This window comes from Macrobrachium rosenbergii, chromosome 53, assembly GCF_040412425.1.
Source record: "Macrobrachium rosenbergii isolate ZJJX-2024 chromosome 53, ASM4041242v1, whole genome shotgun sequence".
In the NCBI taxonomy this organism is placed as follows: Eukaryota; Metazoa; Arthropoda; class Malacostraca; order Decapoda; family Palaemonidae; genus Macrobrachium; species Macrobrachium rosenbergii.
Window position 1 is genome coordinate 849,277 of NC_089793.1, and position 16,047 is coordinate 865,323.

The 16,047-nt window shown below is 35.5% G+C and overlaps 1 long non-coding RNA gene across 2 annotated transcripts in view; it reads right to left on the reverse strand.

The window, feature by feature from the left end:
* Positions 1 to 16,047, reverse strand: part of LOC136834194 (uncharacterized) — a 29,519-nt gene that overhangs the window by 5,719 nt on the left and 7,753 nt on the right. For both annotated transcript variants that reach the window (XR_010851675.1, XR_010851674.1), the window contains exon 2: positions 3,252 to 3,373. This is a non-coding gene — a long non-coding RNA (uncharacterized lncRNA). The remainder of the gene's footprint in view (positions 1 to 3,251; positions 3,374 to 16,047) is intronic.

A 16,047-nucleotide genomic window follows, 5' to 3' on the forward strand; every position in this document is an offset into this window, starting at 1 on the left:
GATAAAGATTCCCCATATTTCATAAGTGGTTGCTTTTAACCTCAAGAGAATCATTTACAGTTCTGTGGTTCAGTACGTTCTTTCCTTGTGCTCTCAACTGCAAGACTCTTGGCTCAGTGGATTCTCTCTTATTTGTTGACAAACCCAGTGATGAATTTAGTCCCTGAATTACATTTGAATGTGTCTTAACGATGTTCTGTAATTTCTTGAAACATGTTTTGCCATTGTGTATGTACTCCTACCTTGAAATATGTCAATGTTGATAATATAATCCAAGAAAACTTCAAGTACTCATTAATTCTAGAAAAACTCTACTCAGGTTTAAAAGTCTGACATGCCGGTCTAGTGCTAGCACTTAAGACTTTGCAGCAAATACTAGAAAACTCAGGGAAATAATTGCAGTGTGAACCCACCTTTACTTTTAAGCACAGAGTTTTAATTTTCCAGGACAAGATGAGTAAGCCTACTTGAAATATTACTGGACTATATTATTACGATTAGATTTCAAGCTCAGAATATATCCATAATGGTAAAAAATAATTACCGAATATACAAAACACTGTTAAAAACATAAACAAATAAAGCAAGAGCTATATTTACCACTGGGTTTGTTTACAAATAAGAGGGATCCACAAACCATGACTGGACTTTTCTCACATTCTAAAGTACCAAGTACTGATGAACTAGACTGCAGAACTGAAATGTTTTGTGAGGTCAAATTTGGCCATTTATGAAACTGAGAAACTATGTCCAAATTTCCTAGTCCATAGCCTGACTGCACACAAGATGGGGAAACGGTAACTTGCTAAAAGTTAAAACGTTAAGACATTGCGGTGTGTGTGTGAGACGTATTTTGGAAAACAAAAGGAAAGTCGGTCAAGAAAATGTGCCAATTTTTCATAAAAACTGGCAATTTCTTTTATAAGTTGACAAGTTACTGAATGGATTGCAAGTCTAGCATTAGACCGACATGTCGGGTGGATTCACACTGCAATATTTCTTTTTTAAATTAGATGAGAGGGGAGGAAGGGGGACAAGGGATTACTGTCACAGGAGGGGAGATTCCTGGGACTTCTGTTCCACAGCAGGAGTCCAGGGGAGTCTAAGGGGGCAACTGTTCAGAGTAACAGTCCTTGGGGGTCATTATTCAGAGGGGTAGTTGTCTATGGGTATTTTAAACCATTCATCATAACTAAAATACAGTTAAAAGTTATTGCAGCCCAAGAAAAGGAATACAGTCAAAGGTGCTTAAGTCAACAATATTATTTTCATCATCATCATTAGCACTATCAAGTGACTACCCAGTACAAAATTCTAACTCTTACGAAGTAGGGCAAGTGTTTGTACTTCGATTTAACAACTTTGTTATACGGTATTTAAATATACTTTTTTAAGTCTAATTTAGATAGACTGAAAATGTTAAAGATTCTCACAATACGTCCTTAGGGAATGTGTCTTAGGAAACAATCTAATCTCCCATACAACTCTTTTGCAACCAAATAGACTTAATTGCTACCACTCTAATTCTGTTATTTGATATCATATCCCTCAATTAATTCCTAATACTCTTCTGAGCACTTTATTTTCAAATGCTAAGAATTTGTTATCTGAAGTCACTGTACTGTACCATGACTCATGCCCATAAATCAAAATACTCCTAACCATTATATACTTTTCCCATTTTTGTATTATAAATTTTGAATTTTGTATGCACAGAAAAACTGCTATTATTCCAAATATTTTTAAGCATTCTCATTGCCTGATGAGCCTTTTTTCATCTTTCCATAAATTCTGTGCTCAGAGAACCATCCTTATTTAAATAATTACCTAAATATCTAAACTTATCCACTTGCTTTACAACTATGCCCTCAATTAGACAATCCTGCACATTTTCCATTTTCATATTCATGATTTCAGTTTTTCCACTATTAATAACTAAACCAGCCTTTTGACCTTCACTGACTAGACAATTCAACACTCTCTGCATCTTTTCTGGTCCCTTGCAGATCAAAACTATATCATCAGCGTAATCTAAGTCAAGAAGTTTCCCATTTTCTCCCCTGGGTATACCTGCATCCTGAATCACACCAGACTTAACTTCAAATGGATCACTCAAACACCCATCAACCATCACTTTACAAGATGTGCCCTCACACATGTTCATAATAACCCTCACAAACTTTTCCAGCATTCCAAAATGCCTCATGATTTTTCCCATAGTCCGTCTCGAAATACTATCAAAGGCCTTTTCAAAATCAACAAAACAAAGACTCAACGTAGTTCTTCGTTTCAGTAGCCTGGTGCATTAAATGCCTAACTATGAAGATCTGATCACTGCAACCCAGCCCCTTTCTAAAACCGGCCTGTTAATTCCTAAGAATACAATCAACCAATGACTCCAACCTACTCAACAATACTCTACTGAAAATTTTCAAGGCTACAGGTGACAAAGTGCTTCCCCTCCAATTACCACACCCACTCAGATCTTGTTTCTTTGGAACTTCAAAAACTCGACTTCCAAGTTTATAAATTTTGCAGTTAAAAAAAAAATGAAATTTTCATAAATATACAAAAAAAAAATTTGCACTCCAAAAACTTTTCCTTGCCATAAATTAAAGATGTACAGTTATACTATACTGTATGCTGTGAAAATTTAATTGAATTTGATGCAGCCTTCTTCGAGGTATGGTCCTTTACTTTAAAAAAAAAAGAAGTAAGTTTTGAGAAAATGGCAAAAGACAAAAATGATTGCTTATTTGCCCCTCTCATAAAAAATGAGCATCAGTGTGTTGTGTGAATGTGCTCAAGAAATGTAGATGGCATGACAGTGGAAGGAACTGATAACGTGTCATTAGTGGAGGATACCAGGGAATGGTCACAATTCTGTGAAATATCAGGACTGGAGAATGTTCAGGCTTATTCAGGAAACGAAAAACTCTGTTTGAGCATTGAAGCTACCTTAGTATCATATGATCTGCATGTAAACGTTTCAAAATCTAGAGTATATTATTTTGATACTATCAAAGTTACTCTAACCTGGATAATGCTTAATTTAATATCATATCAACAAAGATACTCTGATTATTGAAATTCATTAACCCATCTTTTACCCCTAGCAGTTAAAATTCTATACAAATGATTGGTTTGATGATTAAAAATTAAAATTAAGATCTAAATTTTTCAAATCCAATATGTAGGCTACTTATTCACCTGAACATAATGCTAAATTTTAAAATGATCAATAATCTTACCTTAATACCACTTGCACCCATACTAAGACTATATATCAAGGACCTCTGTTAAGAAATATACTTGATACTTGAACAAATCTTCTTTATAATCCACAAATGATGAATGCTGGATGTCACCACATCTGAAATATTCAAAAGGATTCATGTTAGGTTATGGATGTGACATTGCTTTCAGAAGGCTTTCCTCAAAAAATAAATGCATATTCTACTGTCTTCAGCAAATTGGAAACAAAGTTGGTGACATTATAACAACATAAGCAGCGCAACAACAACAACGCGAACCCTATTCATATGGAACAAGCTTACAGGGGCCACCGACTTGAAATTCCAGCTTTCAAAGAATATGGTGCTCATTAGGAAGTAAGAGAATGTAAAAGGGAAATACAGAGAAAAGAGATCTCACTCATTAAAAAGAAAGAAAATAAATTAGTAAATTAATAAATAGATTAAAATGCACTAGTGTGAGGGCCACGCACCCTTGGTTGGGTTAAGGTTAAGTGCTGTTGGTTAAGCCATTTCCGAACGAAAGGAACATCAAACGCACACACATTAAAACAGAAAAACGGGCATTTTCTTTAATGAAAGTAAATATTTGAGTGAAAGTAGAGCAATTCACTAAAACTTAAGAAAAATGATATTTTCAATTTCAAAATGTGATACTAGTTTGAAGTAAAATTTTACCAATGAATTCAAGCATATTTACCAATCGATATATTTCTTTAATAACAGTTAATATATGAGTGAAAGTACAAATAGATATTGTCACTGACAAGACACAAAACTGGAAGAAGAAGCGTTGTCATCTTTAGTCAGCTAACGAAAATAAACAAATCCATTTTCTGTTTCATATATTACATAGAAAACGTCCCCAGTTTACAATGAGAACTCACGTAATATTAATTTAACAAACGTCCCCAATTTATGAGAACTCAAGTGATATTAATTTAATTGTATCTTCATTAAACCTTACAACTGCACCAATAATTAAAATATAGAGAAGTTGGACAGCAAGGTTGAAGGAGGAAGTGGGAATGGAGATAAAAGAAGGCTAAGATGTCAGTGCAGCTATGGAGAGAAGGGATGCTTGAAAAAACCGTTAGGAATGCCCTCTTGGGTCTATTACTGACTGTTGACTGTACCCATAATGGTTTTCAGATGAAGATTTAAAGAAAGAAAGAAAGAAAGGAAGAAGAAAGACAGGAGTGTCGAACGCCTAACATTGACAGGAAAGTGTGTCAACAACAGTAATAAAACCTTTTCATTAACACTTGATTGAGACTTCAACTATACCCTCTTATAATTTATTGACTCCTCACGCCAGGTTAATTGGAAACTTCTGTTATTCGTAGGCGACAAAATTCTAGAAATAGACGAGAAAATATTGCGGTTCTCTGTTACTTATTCATAGGATTTATTGATAAATGGTGAATCACATTCCTAATGAAAAAAGGATTTGTTTTGCCTTTACGATTTTTTTAACAGGAATTAAAATTTTACGTCAGCCTTATAGAGAAGAAAACATTAATGAATACAAATACAACTATATAAGAATAATGGAGTGTTTAGAGGACAAGAACAAACCATTGAGAACAAACCATTAATAAATACCGATACGACAGCCATAATCATATTAAGATACAAGAATGCTTAACGAAAAAATGAAATATTTTTCAACTTCAAGTTTATGGTACTCGCTTAACCCCCCAAAAATTAATAATTCACTTTTCAAAACATAGTATATGAGGGATTATCAAGGCAGTGACACTTTTTTTTTTAATGCCACCTCAGAACAAAAATAACACTTCTTATGCATCTCTCTCTCTCTCTCTCTCTCTCTCTCTCTCTCTCATGCCACAAGAATTTTGAGTAGCTATTTATCGACTATGAGATACCAAAGAGAGAGAGAGAGAGTCACTGCATCGCCCCCCTATAAGCCATTATTTATCGAAAATAGCGAACAGGACTTTCGACAAGCGCTTTCAAGCGCGTGGGATTTGCAATCTCATAAATCACGCTGTCAGTTCACGTTGATTTCCGCGTGAAATGGGTAATTAATGCAATCCGTCATCGTGTATTGTAATTCTACAAATCTAATTCTCCGATATCCCTTTATCTTTTCTAGTTTTGCCAAATGGGCGCTGCAATTAACGGATAATCTCTTTCGCTCGCTAATTTTCAATTTGCAATACGAATATGGTGGCAGTTGTATTACCGGGTGCTTTGAGATAGAATAATAACATGCTTTTCATAAAACACTTTGAATCACTTATACAATAATAATAATAATAATAATAATAATAATAATAATAATAATAATAAAATTGCTACTGAATATAAGCACTCTGGCAAGACACTGGATAATCTCACTTTTTCAGTTATAAAATTTTCTCTAATTTTACAAATTTAAATAATTGAATATTGTTTAATGTTAGAAAATTAAATATCTAAATTTTTTTTAATGTTACAAATTCAGATAACTGAATTTATTTAACATAAAAAATTTGAATAACTGAATTTTCTTTAATATTAAAAATTCAAATAACTAAATTCTCTTTATCGAAAATTTACATAAAATTTTCTTAATATGAAAAATTCGAATAACTAAATTCTCTTTAATATCGAAAATTTAAATAACTAAATTTTCTTTAATATTAAAAATTCAAAAAACTAAATTCTCTTTAATACTGAAAATTTAAATATTTTATTTAATGTTAAAATTCAAAAAACTAAATTCTCTTTATTATTAAAAATTCAAATAACTAAATTTTCCTTAATATTAAAAATTCAAAGAACTAACCAATTGATTTTACATCTCGATTTTCCTGACTGAGATTCTGAAAGATCGGGAACGGAAGAAAATGTATTGGCTTCATTCTAAGCAGCATTCGAAAACCAAGATTTTTCGGCCTTGCACCTCGATAACAGCTGAGATTTATTCTCAAATTTGTTTCACTTCTTGCACGTTTATTTTTTTCAAGGCATTTTTTTATGACCGTTATTTACACACACACACTCTGCCAAAATTTACTCCTAAATTTCTAATATTTTCCAGCACACATTTTTTTTTTTTATTTGTAAGGGATTTCCTGATGATATTGATTTACCCACAAACACGCACGCACACGCACGCGCGCGCGCATACAGTCACATCATTTTAAAGAATATGATAACAACAAACTACTGTAAATATAATTACTAATCATAAGTAAATAAAAATACCAAAAAAACTGTCCTAATTCCGATAACACTACTTTATCCAACTGCAAAACGAAATAAAAATGTAATACGCTTCCACATTCATTATATTTTATGATGATGGAAAACAAAGAGCTTGATCTACAAACGTTTATCCCCCAGACAACGTGATCAAAACATTTACGCTCTTAAACAAGCCGAATCATATTCAAATCCTAACTAAGGTAATGAAGAGCGCACGAGGCTGTGTCAGTATAATAGTATTTCGTATTTTGATGATAAAAAAAACAATTCTTCCGACTGGTTGCGACGATACAGTTTATTTTGCAACTGGACAAATGCCTGACATCCATTAATGAACAGTTTTTAATGGCACGCATGGTCTGTGCTGACTAATTAATCATTTTAATGGCATAAACAAGTGTACAACGGTTGATCAACGGGTGTGGACTCCATCAAAGATATGATGGCAGTGGGAGTAAAATTAATGTGAGTCTCTTTATAAACTTTTGTTTTTACGTTGATACTGAACAATTTATGCATCACAGTAAAATACAAGCGGGAAAGTAGCTTTGTACTCAAAAGGAATTTTAGCATACAGTAAAACATGTCATGCACATGTTGGATACTTGTTGCACACACATCACAAACATGTTGAATACAAGTCAACGACTTACTGGTAGTTCTAACCGTGCTTAACAAGATTATCCAGCACTTGCTGAAGGTTTCGTTCTGCACTTAGTTGCCAACTTGTTTACAACATGTTTGTGATATGTATGCAATAACTTGCTGACATGTGTTGATGACGTTTTGCTGTAGTGTGTATGCACTCTAAAGTACATACTTGCATGTGTATACATTTACTTAAGGTGTGTCCGCATTACAGTCAAACATACCAAACACATGTTAGATACTTATTGCACACACATCACAAACATGTTGAATACATGTCAACGACATACTGGTAGTTCTAACCAGTGCTTCGTACAATTACCCAGCATCCGTCAAAGGTTTGTTCTCCACGTATAGTCCCCAACGTGTTTCCAACCTGTTTGTGATATGTATGCAATAACTTGCCAATATGTTTATGACATGCTCTGCTGTAGTGTGGGAGTACCCCAAGGTATATACTTGTGTGCATACACATGCCAGCTTAGGGTACGTTCACACAACAGCAAAACATATCAAACATGTTGGATACTTACTGCACACAAATCACAAACATGTTGGATACATGTCAAAGACAAATTGATAGTTCTAACCAGCGCTTCATAAGACTATCTAGCAACTGACAAAGGCTGCTGACTTGTTTTCAACATGTATGAGATATTTATGCATTAAGTTGCCAACATGTGTATGACACGTTTCTGGGTGCATTTTTGTGCATCCATGTGCTTGCTTACCCACCCAAAACATCCTTTTTAAAAGGGGTTAATGAAGCTATCAAAGAACAACAAATATTTACTGTCATCACATGACTACCGCCCTCCCCTTTCCTTTCTCTCTTCCGGTCGCAAAACGCAATAAAACAAGCGCACTGCAATGCATCCTTGCACTGGTCACAATAGCCCAGGCTCCCCCCCGCCCTAAAAACGCATTCCGAACACCAACTCTTGTGTCGCTAAAACAAAGGAACCAGCTTTGAGTCCTTTCATCCCAGCGTCCAACTGACAAAAGGATGTTTCACGTGCTGATGGACACGCGTGTGTGTACACATTCATAAAAACAATCGTGCATACTTGCATGTATACGTACAAACTCGTGAGGGAACACTTGGCAATTGTATACAAGCATGCATACTTGTATGGGTGAAGGCAAATGTATTGCAAGGGATATGTGAGGAAGGCGTTTCCAAAGCACTCCATAACTTTTCAAATAGCTTATCAATACCTCATTATCATTTCTGACCAATATAAAGTATGAATATTTTTCCATAATTCCGTTTCCCATTCAAGTTTCATGACGGTATACAAAACGCCCGATGGAATATCGATTTCCAATCGAGAGAAAATAAAAGACAACACGAGTTGGACAACACACGTTTTCAGATCACTCCAACATTTCTACATTCGTCTCGTAATGCGTTTTGCCGTCGCCGATACCTGTCACAGTCATCAGTCAATGACTGGACATGATTGACAGGCTTTGAGGCCTTCCATACATCGATTCCACCCGACAATGCAATCAGCATATATTGACTATTGGCTCCTGATAATGAGGATAGCTCCAGCCCTTGTCTCTGTTGCGTGGGAAAGGGAGGTGGGTTAGTAATGCAGTTGGTTGGCTGCTAGTATAATAAATTTTAAAAAATGCTCTCTCTCTCTCTCTCTCTCTCTGATATTACAATTGAAAATTCTCTAAAATTAATTCAACACTATCACTATCCATTTCCAAAAATTGCTCTCTCTCTCTCTCTCTCTCTCTCTCTCTCTCTCAGGCTGTTGCTTCTCTGATTTGACATTAAAATTTTCTCAAAAATCATTCAACACTATCAATAACCATTTTCAAAAATTACTCTCTCTCTCTCTCGTGGGGTAATGCCTCTGAGATGTTGACATTAATTTAAAATTTTCTTTGAATAATTCAATACTATCAAATTCCATTTCGAAGAAAATGCTCTCTCTCTCTCTCTCTCTCTCTCTCTCTCTGCATACGCACCTACACGCGAGACAGCTGTTTCAAGACTTTATAAAGTAATATTCCCCATCATGCCAACATTCCAACAGCTATTAAATAAGTTCAACACTCCACAACATCATATGCCCCTCACGGGGTGCACTGTAGGCATTACTAAAGGTTCTTTGCAGCGTCCCTTCGGCCCCTAGCTGCAACCCTTTTCATTCCTTTTACTGCACCTCCATTCATATGATCTTTCTTCCACCTTGCTATCCACTTCCTCCTAACAATTATTTTACAGTGCAGCTGCGAGGTTTCCCTCCTGTTACACCTTTCTGCCTACTCTCAATTTCCTTTCCAGCGCTGAATGACCTCATAGGTCCCAGTGCTTGGCCTTTGGCCTAAACTCTATATTCCATTCCACTCCATTCAACAACACCGTATGCATTTTACGGTCACTGTAAGTAGACCTCGCCATTAAAGCATAGCATAATTGGCTGCACAGCAGAGCTGGTTGTGTCTCATGAGAGGGAGAACTGCAGAAGCGATTCATCATTAATTTCTAGCCCGAGGGTTGGTAAGGGTTGCATCAATGAGAAGTGAAAAGGTTACGTTAGTTGCAGACAAAAGGGAATTACCCTTCGGTTATTGGCTTGGAATACATGAGAGGAATGATTACAGAAGCTTGGTGCATTACGTGATGAATAAAGGCGATTACCCTAATGCCTAATCACATGACAAGTTTCATTTAATGTTCACAGTGCTTGTCACGTCTGCATAATTTGATGCCTTGTTTGTCGAAATTAACTGTAACAGTAACTTCATTAACTGTGAAAATATGTGTATTAGCCTTAAACATTATTGATTTAAGTCACAGATTTTTGTGCTTCTTTTACAATACTGAACAACATTTCTAGGGCATCATTTCATGCTTCTAATTCTGTCCTGTAAAATGTATTATTGTATACTGTTAATTTTATGCCCTATGAGATTTTAATCACAATCTGTATGAACTATGCAAAATGACTAATATTGATCAGTTTGTCATCTGTCAAATTTCAATAATCCAACTCCTCTGCACATTAGCTATAATTGTTTGTCAGATCCGTACTTTATCTGAAAATTTAACTTTTAATCATCAACTCATAGTAGACAAACCTCGATTGACAAGTGCTCCTATACTTGATAAAAAAAAAAAAACTGATTTTCTTCATTTCCTTTCATGCAAATCAATCAAATTTACTTGACGTGTATCAACAATACAACCTAATGAGTTGTGTTTTGATGATTATGAATATCTGTCATTAACTCAGGTACTGGGAATGATCGTTAATGAATACAGAAACATCCCCCTTCCCCCATCTCCAACTCCCCAACCCCAGGAGAAAATTCGAATGACCTCGATGTTGACAAACCAAGTTATTATCAGGTCTTCCCACCGGGCCTATATTAAGAAATTCAGATGTCTCAACAAAAATTGCAAGCACCAATTTCTTCAGCAATAAAGAAATAATTTGCTAAAATTACCCCCAGGTCTTTCAAAACTAGGCTAAGCTGAATGTTATTGCGCAAAAATCCTAACAGGCGTTTCAACCTCAAATGTGAAATTTAGCAGACCAATTATTCATAATTACAAATGACCTAGACTTGATTCATGCATACGTAATGGCGGCACCAAATGGAAAATTTTCTTGGGGAAATGTGCTGAAAATAATTTGCTGGAATGTCATCAGCATGGAATTGGAATTGGAATATAAAATTTAGGCTAAAGGCAAGCGCTGTCATCTGAGGTCATTCAGCGCTGAGAATAGTGTTGAAACAATTGTCAAGAGTATGTTACAACCTGTGTTGATTTCACAACCATTTTCAACAACACTCTTATTGTGTTACAACCTGTGTTGATTTTACAACCACTTACAGCAACACTCTTGCTATGTTACAACCTGTGTTGATTTCACAACCATTTACAGAAACACTCTATGTTACAACCTGTGTTGATTTCACAACCGTTTACAACACTCTTATTGTTACAACATGTGTTGATTTTACAACAATTTACAACAACACTCATTATGTTACAACCTGTGTTGATTTCACAACTATTTAGAGCAACACTCTAGCTATGTTAAAACCTGTGTTGATTTTACAACCATTAACAGCAACACTCTTGCTATGTTACAACCTGTGTTGATTTCACAACTATTTACAACAACACTTATATGTTATTATTTGTGTTGACTTCCCAAACATTTACAACAACACTCATATGTTACAACCTGCGATCATTTCACAACCATTTACAAAACTCCTATTATTCGACAACCCGTGTTGATTTCACAACCATTCACAACAACAACACTAATCAAGACCCAATCCTGCCTTCATTGAAATGCCACTCAATCCGCAAGTCGTCTTTTTAATGCTTCGTTCAACTCGCGGTCATGACGGACTGCAGAAAACCGTTCTGCCAGCAGGATTTACAGTCTCATAAATCCCGCTGACGCCTCGGCTCGAGAGTTATTTCCAAGACCGGTTTGTAATTTCTCTAAATTCGTCCGTCGTTTTAAGACTCTGATGAATCCGGTATTTTTCAAGTTTTTTATTTTTTCCTGTCACAGAAAAGTAGCAATACTCTTCAATATTCTTGTGTTTTCTCCATTAGAGATTTGAAATTACACGTAATGATTCCATTACGGAGATTTGAAATTACACGTAATGATTCCATTACGGAGATTTGGAATTATACGTAATAATTCCATTACGGAGATTTGAAATTATACGTAATAATTCCATTACGGAGATTCGAAATTATACGTAATAATTCCATTACTGAGATTTTGATAATTCCATTAGCAAGACTTGAAATTATACGTAATAATTCCATTACGGAGATTTGAGATTATACGTAATAATTCCATTACGGAGACTTGGATTCTAAAGTGACATTCTATTCATGCTAAGCGCTGGGACGTATGAGGTCATTCAGGGCTGAAAGGGATACTATGAAACAAATGTCAGGAGCGGGTGCAAAGTAAGGTGGAAGAGAGAGAACATGAAAGGAGGTACAATAAAAGGAACGATAGCGGTTGCAGCTAGGAGCCGAAGGGACGCTGCAAAGAACCATAAGTAATGCCTACAGTGCACCGCGTGAGATGCACTGATAGCGAGTATTCCTTGAATATTATATCACAAAAATAGGAAGAAAAACTACAAATATCCTATGTACTTTAGTAGAGAGAGAGAGAGAGAGAGAGAGAGAGAGAGAGAGAGAGAGAGAGAGAGAGAGAGAGAGAGAGAGAGAGAGAGAAACTACAAATATTCTATGTATTTTTTAGTAGAGAGAGAGAGAGAGAGAGAGAGAGAGAGAGAGAGAGAGAGCTAAATTCGAGTCTGTCAGAAAGTGAGTATTCCCTTGAATACCTTCACCTAAATAAGGAAGGCAAACACGAATATTCTATGTAACAATGAGAGAGAGAGAGAGAGAGAGAGAGAGAGAGAGAGAGAGAGAGAGAGAGAGAGAGAATCCCAACAAAGTTGCATATGCGAACAGTCAATTCAAATTACCCCCAACTCTGAGTTACATGCTCTTGAATATATTCATATATTCCCTAACACTGAATACATACATTTTGCGCTTGACAAAGTTGGGAAATACAATACGACTCAGTTAATTGACAAAACGTAACCTGTTACTTGATAGAGTTTGACATTCGCCAAAAATGAGAGTGAACACGAGGGAAATGATTAATTATTAACTTTGGCTGGAGAGGAGGGAGTTGTTGTTGGGGGGGGAGGGTTACTGCTGTGACGAACTAAAACGTTTATGTTAATTAAATAAAATGGTAATTATAGTTAGTTGAAATGTTAATTATGAGGAGTGCAGATGTTAGTTACAATGAACAGAAATGTTAATTACGGTGAACTGAAATGATAATTACAATGAACAGAAATGTTAATTACGGTGAACTGAAATGTTAATTACAATGAACTAAAATGTTGATTATAATTAAATGTTAATTACAGTTACTAAAATGTTAATTATAATTAACTATAATGTTAACTATAATTAACAATTATGTTATTTATAACTAAAATGTTTATTATAATCAACTATGCTAATTACAATCAACTTAAATGTCAATTATGTTTAACTTAAATGTTAACTGTAATTAACAAATACGTTAAAACCAACAAATTCAAATGTTAATTACAATGAACTAAAATGTTAACTCTAACTAATTAAAATGTTAATTATAATTATTCCTTTCTAATGAAAACCATATTCTTCAGAAGCTTAAAATTCAAGTCAAAGGCCCTTGTGGCCTTGTTCCACTTGAATAGGATTCATCTTCTGAATAATAATAATAATAATAATAATAATAATAATAATAATAATAATAATAATAATAATAATAATAATTTCAGGCCATTTCGTTATTACTCATATTTAAGAGCAAAACTATTGTCATATATAGCAGCAGATAAAATTCATGGGCCACCCAGCATTCGTAAACAATTTGCGCAGCCTATTACGCTATTGCAAACAAAAATGACACACAAAAACTTTGAAAAAATTATAATGAACCAAACGCATACATAAAAACACACATTAAAACATCAATATACAACCTCCCCCACACACACACGTTATTAAAATCAACCAATCTTGTGCAACATGACACACAAGTTATTTCAGCCACGCCAAGTCTTTTCAAAAACTCCGACTGGCTAAATTAACTGAGAAAAAAAAACAGAAAGGAACTTCAACTTCAGTCGTCTGGGGGTGGGAAGGGAGGGGAAAGAGGAAGGTAGGAGAGGAATGCTCTCGTATATCATTCATAATTACACATGGCCTCACTGGCATTCAATCAGGGGCGCTGACAGCATAATAAAAGGAATTACGAAAAGGAGAATTAAGCTTCAAATATTAAATCGGCGTCTTCGTGAACAATGGGATATGAAGAGATATCATGTATGATAATCCCAAATCTTTTGGATGAACAAATGTATAACGAACTGAAGTGATGTGTTGGCTTTCAAAAGCACATAAACTGTATTTAATCTGACATAAACAAAAATATTAGGTTTATTTCTATGTAAAATTAAAACTACTGTTTACATGATAAACAGTTTCGTCGAAACTGGTTACTTTGAATCTGCCAACATGACTTCCCGAATGTAAAACAGTTCAGGAATATCAACTAAGAGAGTTATAGCAGCATCTGTTTGAGTTACTGTCTATACAACAACTGTATAACATAATATAACCAGCATTATACAAATTACATACATATTAAAATGGTTAAAGTCCTCCTGGGCCTCGCAAGGCTCATAGGGCCAATCCAAACTTCATTTTCTTAGGCCAATAGCCAGTAGGGGAGAAGTCCCGTTGCCTAAGGCCCATGGCCAGTGTGTCGCTAGGCTCAATTTAACCGCCCAGCCCGAAGGCTGGTCCTTTCTTTTTTTTTACTAACCCTCTCGAGTTTTCAGACCGATAGGTTGGCAGGCCACCGGGTTTATGCATTGGTGCCATCCGCAAAGCCACCAGTTAGTGGTCGGATTTGAAACCCAGTACTCTCGACTGGTAGGCGAGAACCTTACCACTGCGCCACCATGGCAACATATATACACACACACATATATATATGCATACATACATAAACACACACAAACACATGCACAGACAAAAGGAAAAGCAAACCATGAAAACCATGTGAAACATACAACACTTCATCTCAACACTCCCCAAAGTCACCTTAAAACTGATACTACCCAATACGGTCAGAAGCCATCTTATATTCCAAAATCACTCAGCATATTGAACGCACTTCCAAAGAAGACTAATCTCTCCTCAGAATGGGGAATGTGCCTTCTTCCTCCCTTCTGGAAACGGGGGATACACACTAATCAACCAACAACCAGTGGCCCTATCGGCCTTCCATAGCCTTGACAATAACCCCTTTCCAGGTTCCTGGAAGCTCTTATCATCATCGTCTTTCCAGTGGCTCTCTGGAGCGTGTGAGGCCGTATTGTGCTTGCACTGGGGAGAGAGAGAGAGAGAGAGAGAGAGAGTATATGTGTTTGCTCCTGTTTCCTAATCATTACTCTGGTTAATTTTCTTTTAATGCATTGTGAAGGTTTAGTTAGTTTTTTGAATGCCTTTATATATATAGTATATATTATATATATATATGTATATATATATATATATATATATATATATATATATATATATATATATATATATATATATATATATACTATATATACATACATACATATAACATACATATATATATATATACATACATATATACATATATATATATATATATATATATATATATATATATATATATATATATATATATATATACATATACTGTATATATACACACACATAAACACGCAATCAAACACATTCTTTACACAAATACACCAACACTCCCAGAGAGACCTAAACCTAACAATAAAGATACCGTTAGCATCACTCACACACACTTGCTGTGTCCAAATGACAGCGATGACCTGACTTGACTTGACCTGACCCTGACCTGACCTGACCTAAACAGACGCAAAAAACATCGCGGTAAAACACGCAGATCTGTTTCCCTTGCTCGCCTGCTCCACGTCAGATAAATTGCGGCGCACTGCAGTCACGACGGAAAAATATATTGCTTCTTTCTTGTTGCTGCCACTGCAGCTTGTAGATGAGAGAGAGAGAGAGAGAGAGAGAGAGAGAGAGAGAGAGAGAGAGAGAGAGAGAGAGAGAGAGAGGGTGCAATGAATGGGGTCCAAGTGGGGGCAGATCTCTCAAGTCTTTGCTGTTTTGAGATACCATAAATACATCGTAATGGGGAGAGAGAGAGAGGAGAGAGAGAGAGGAGAGAGAGAGAGAGGGAGATAAGTTCGGGGTCCAGGGGGTAGCTCTCTCAAGTCTGCTATTTTGAATACTATAAATACATCGTAATGGTAGAGAGAGAGA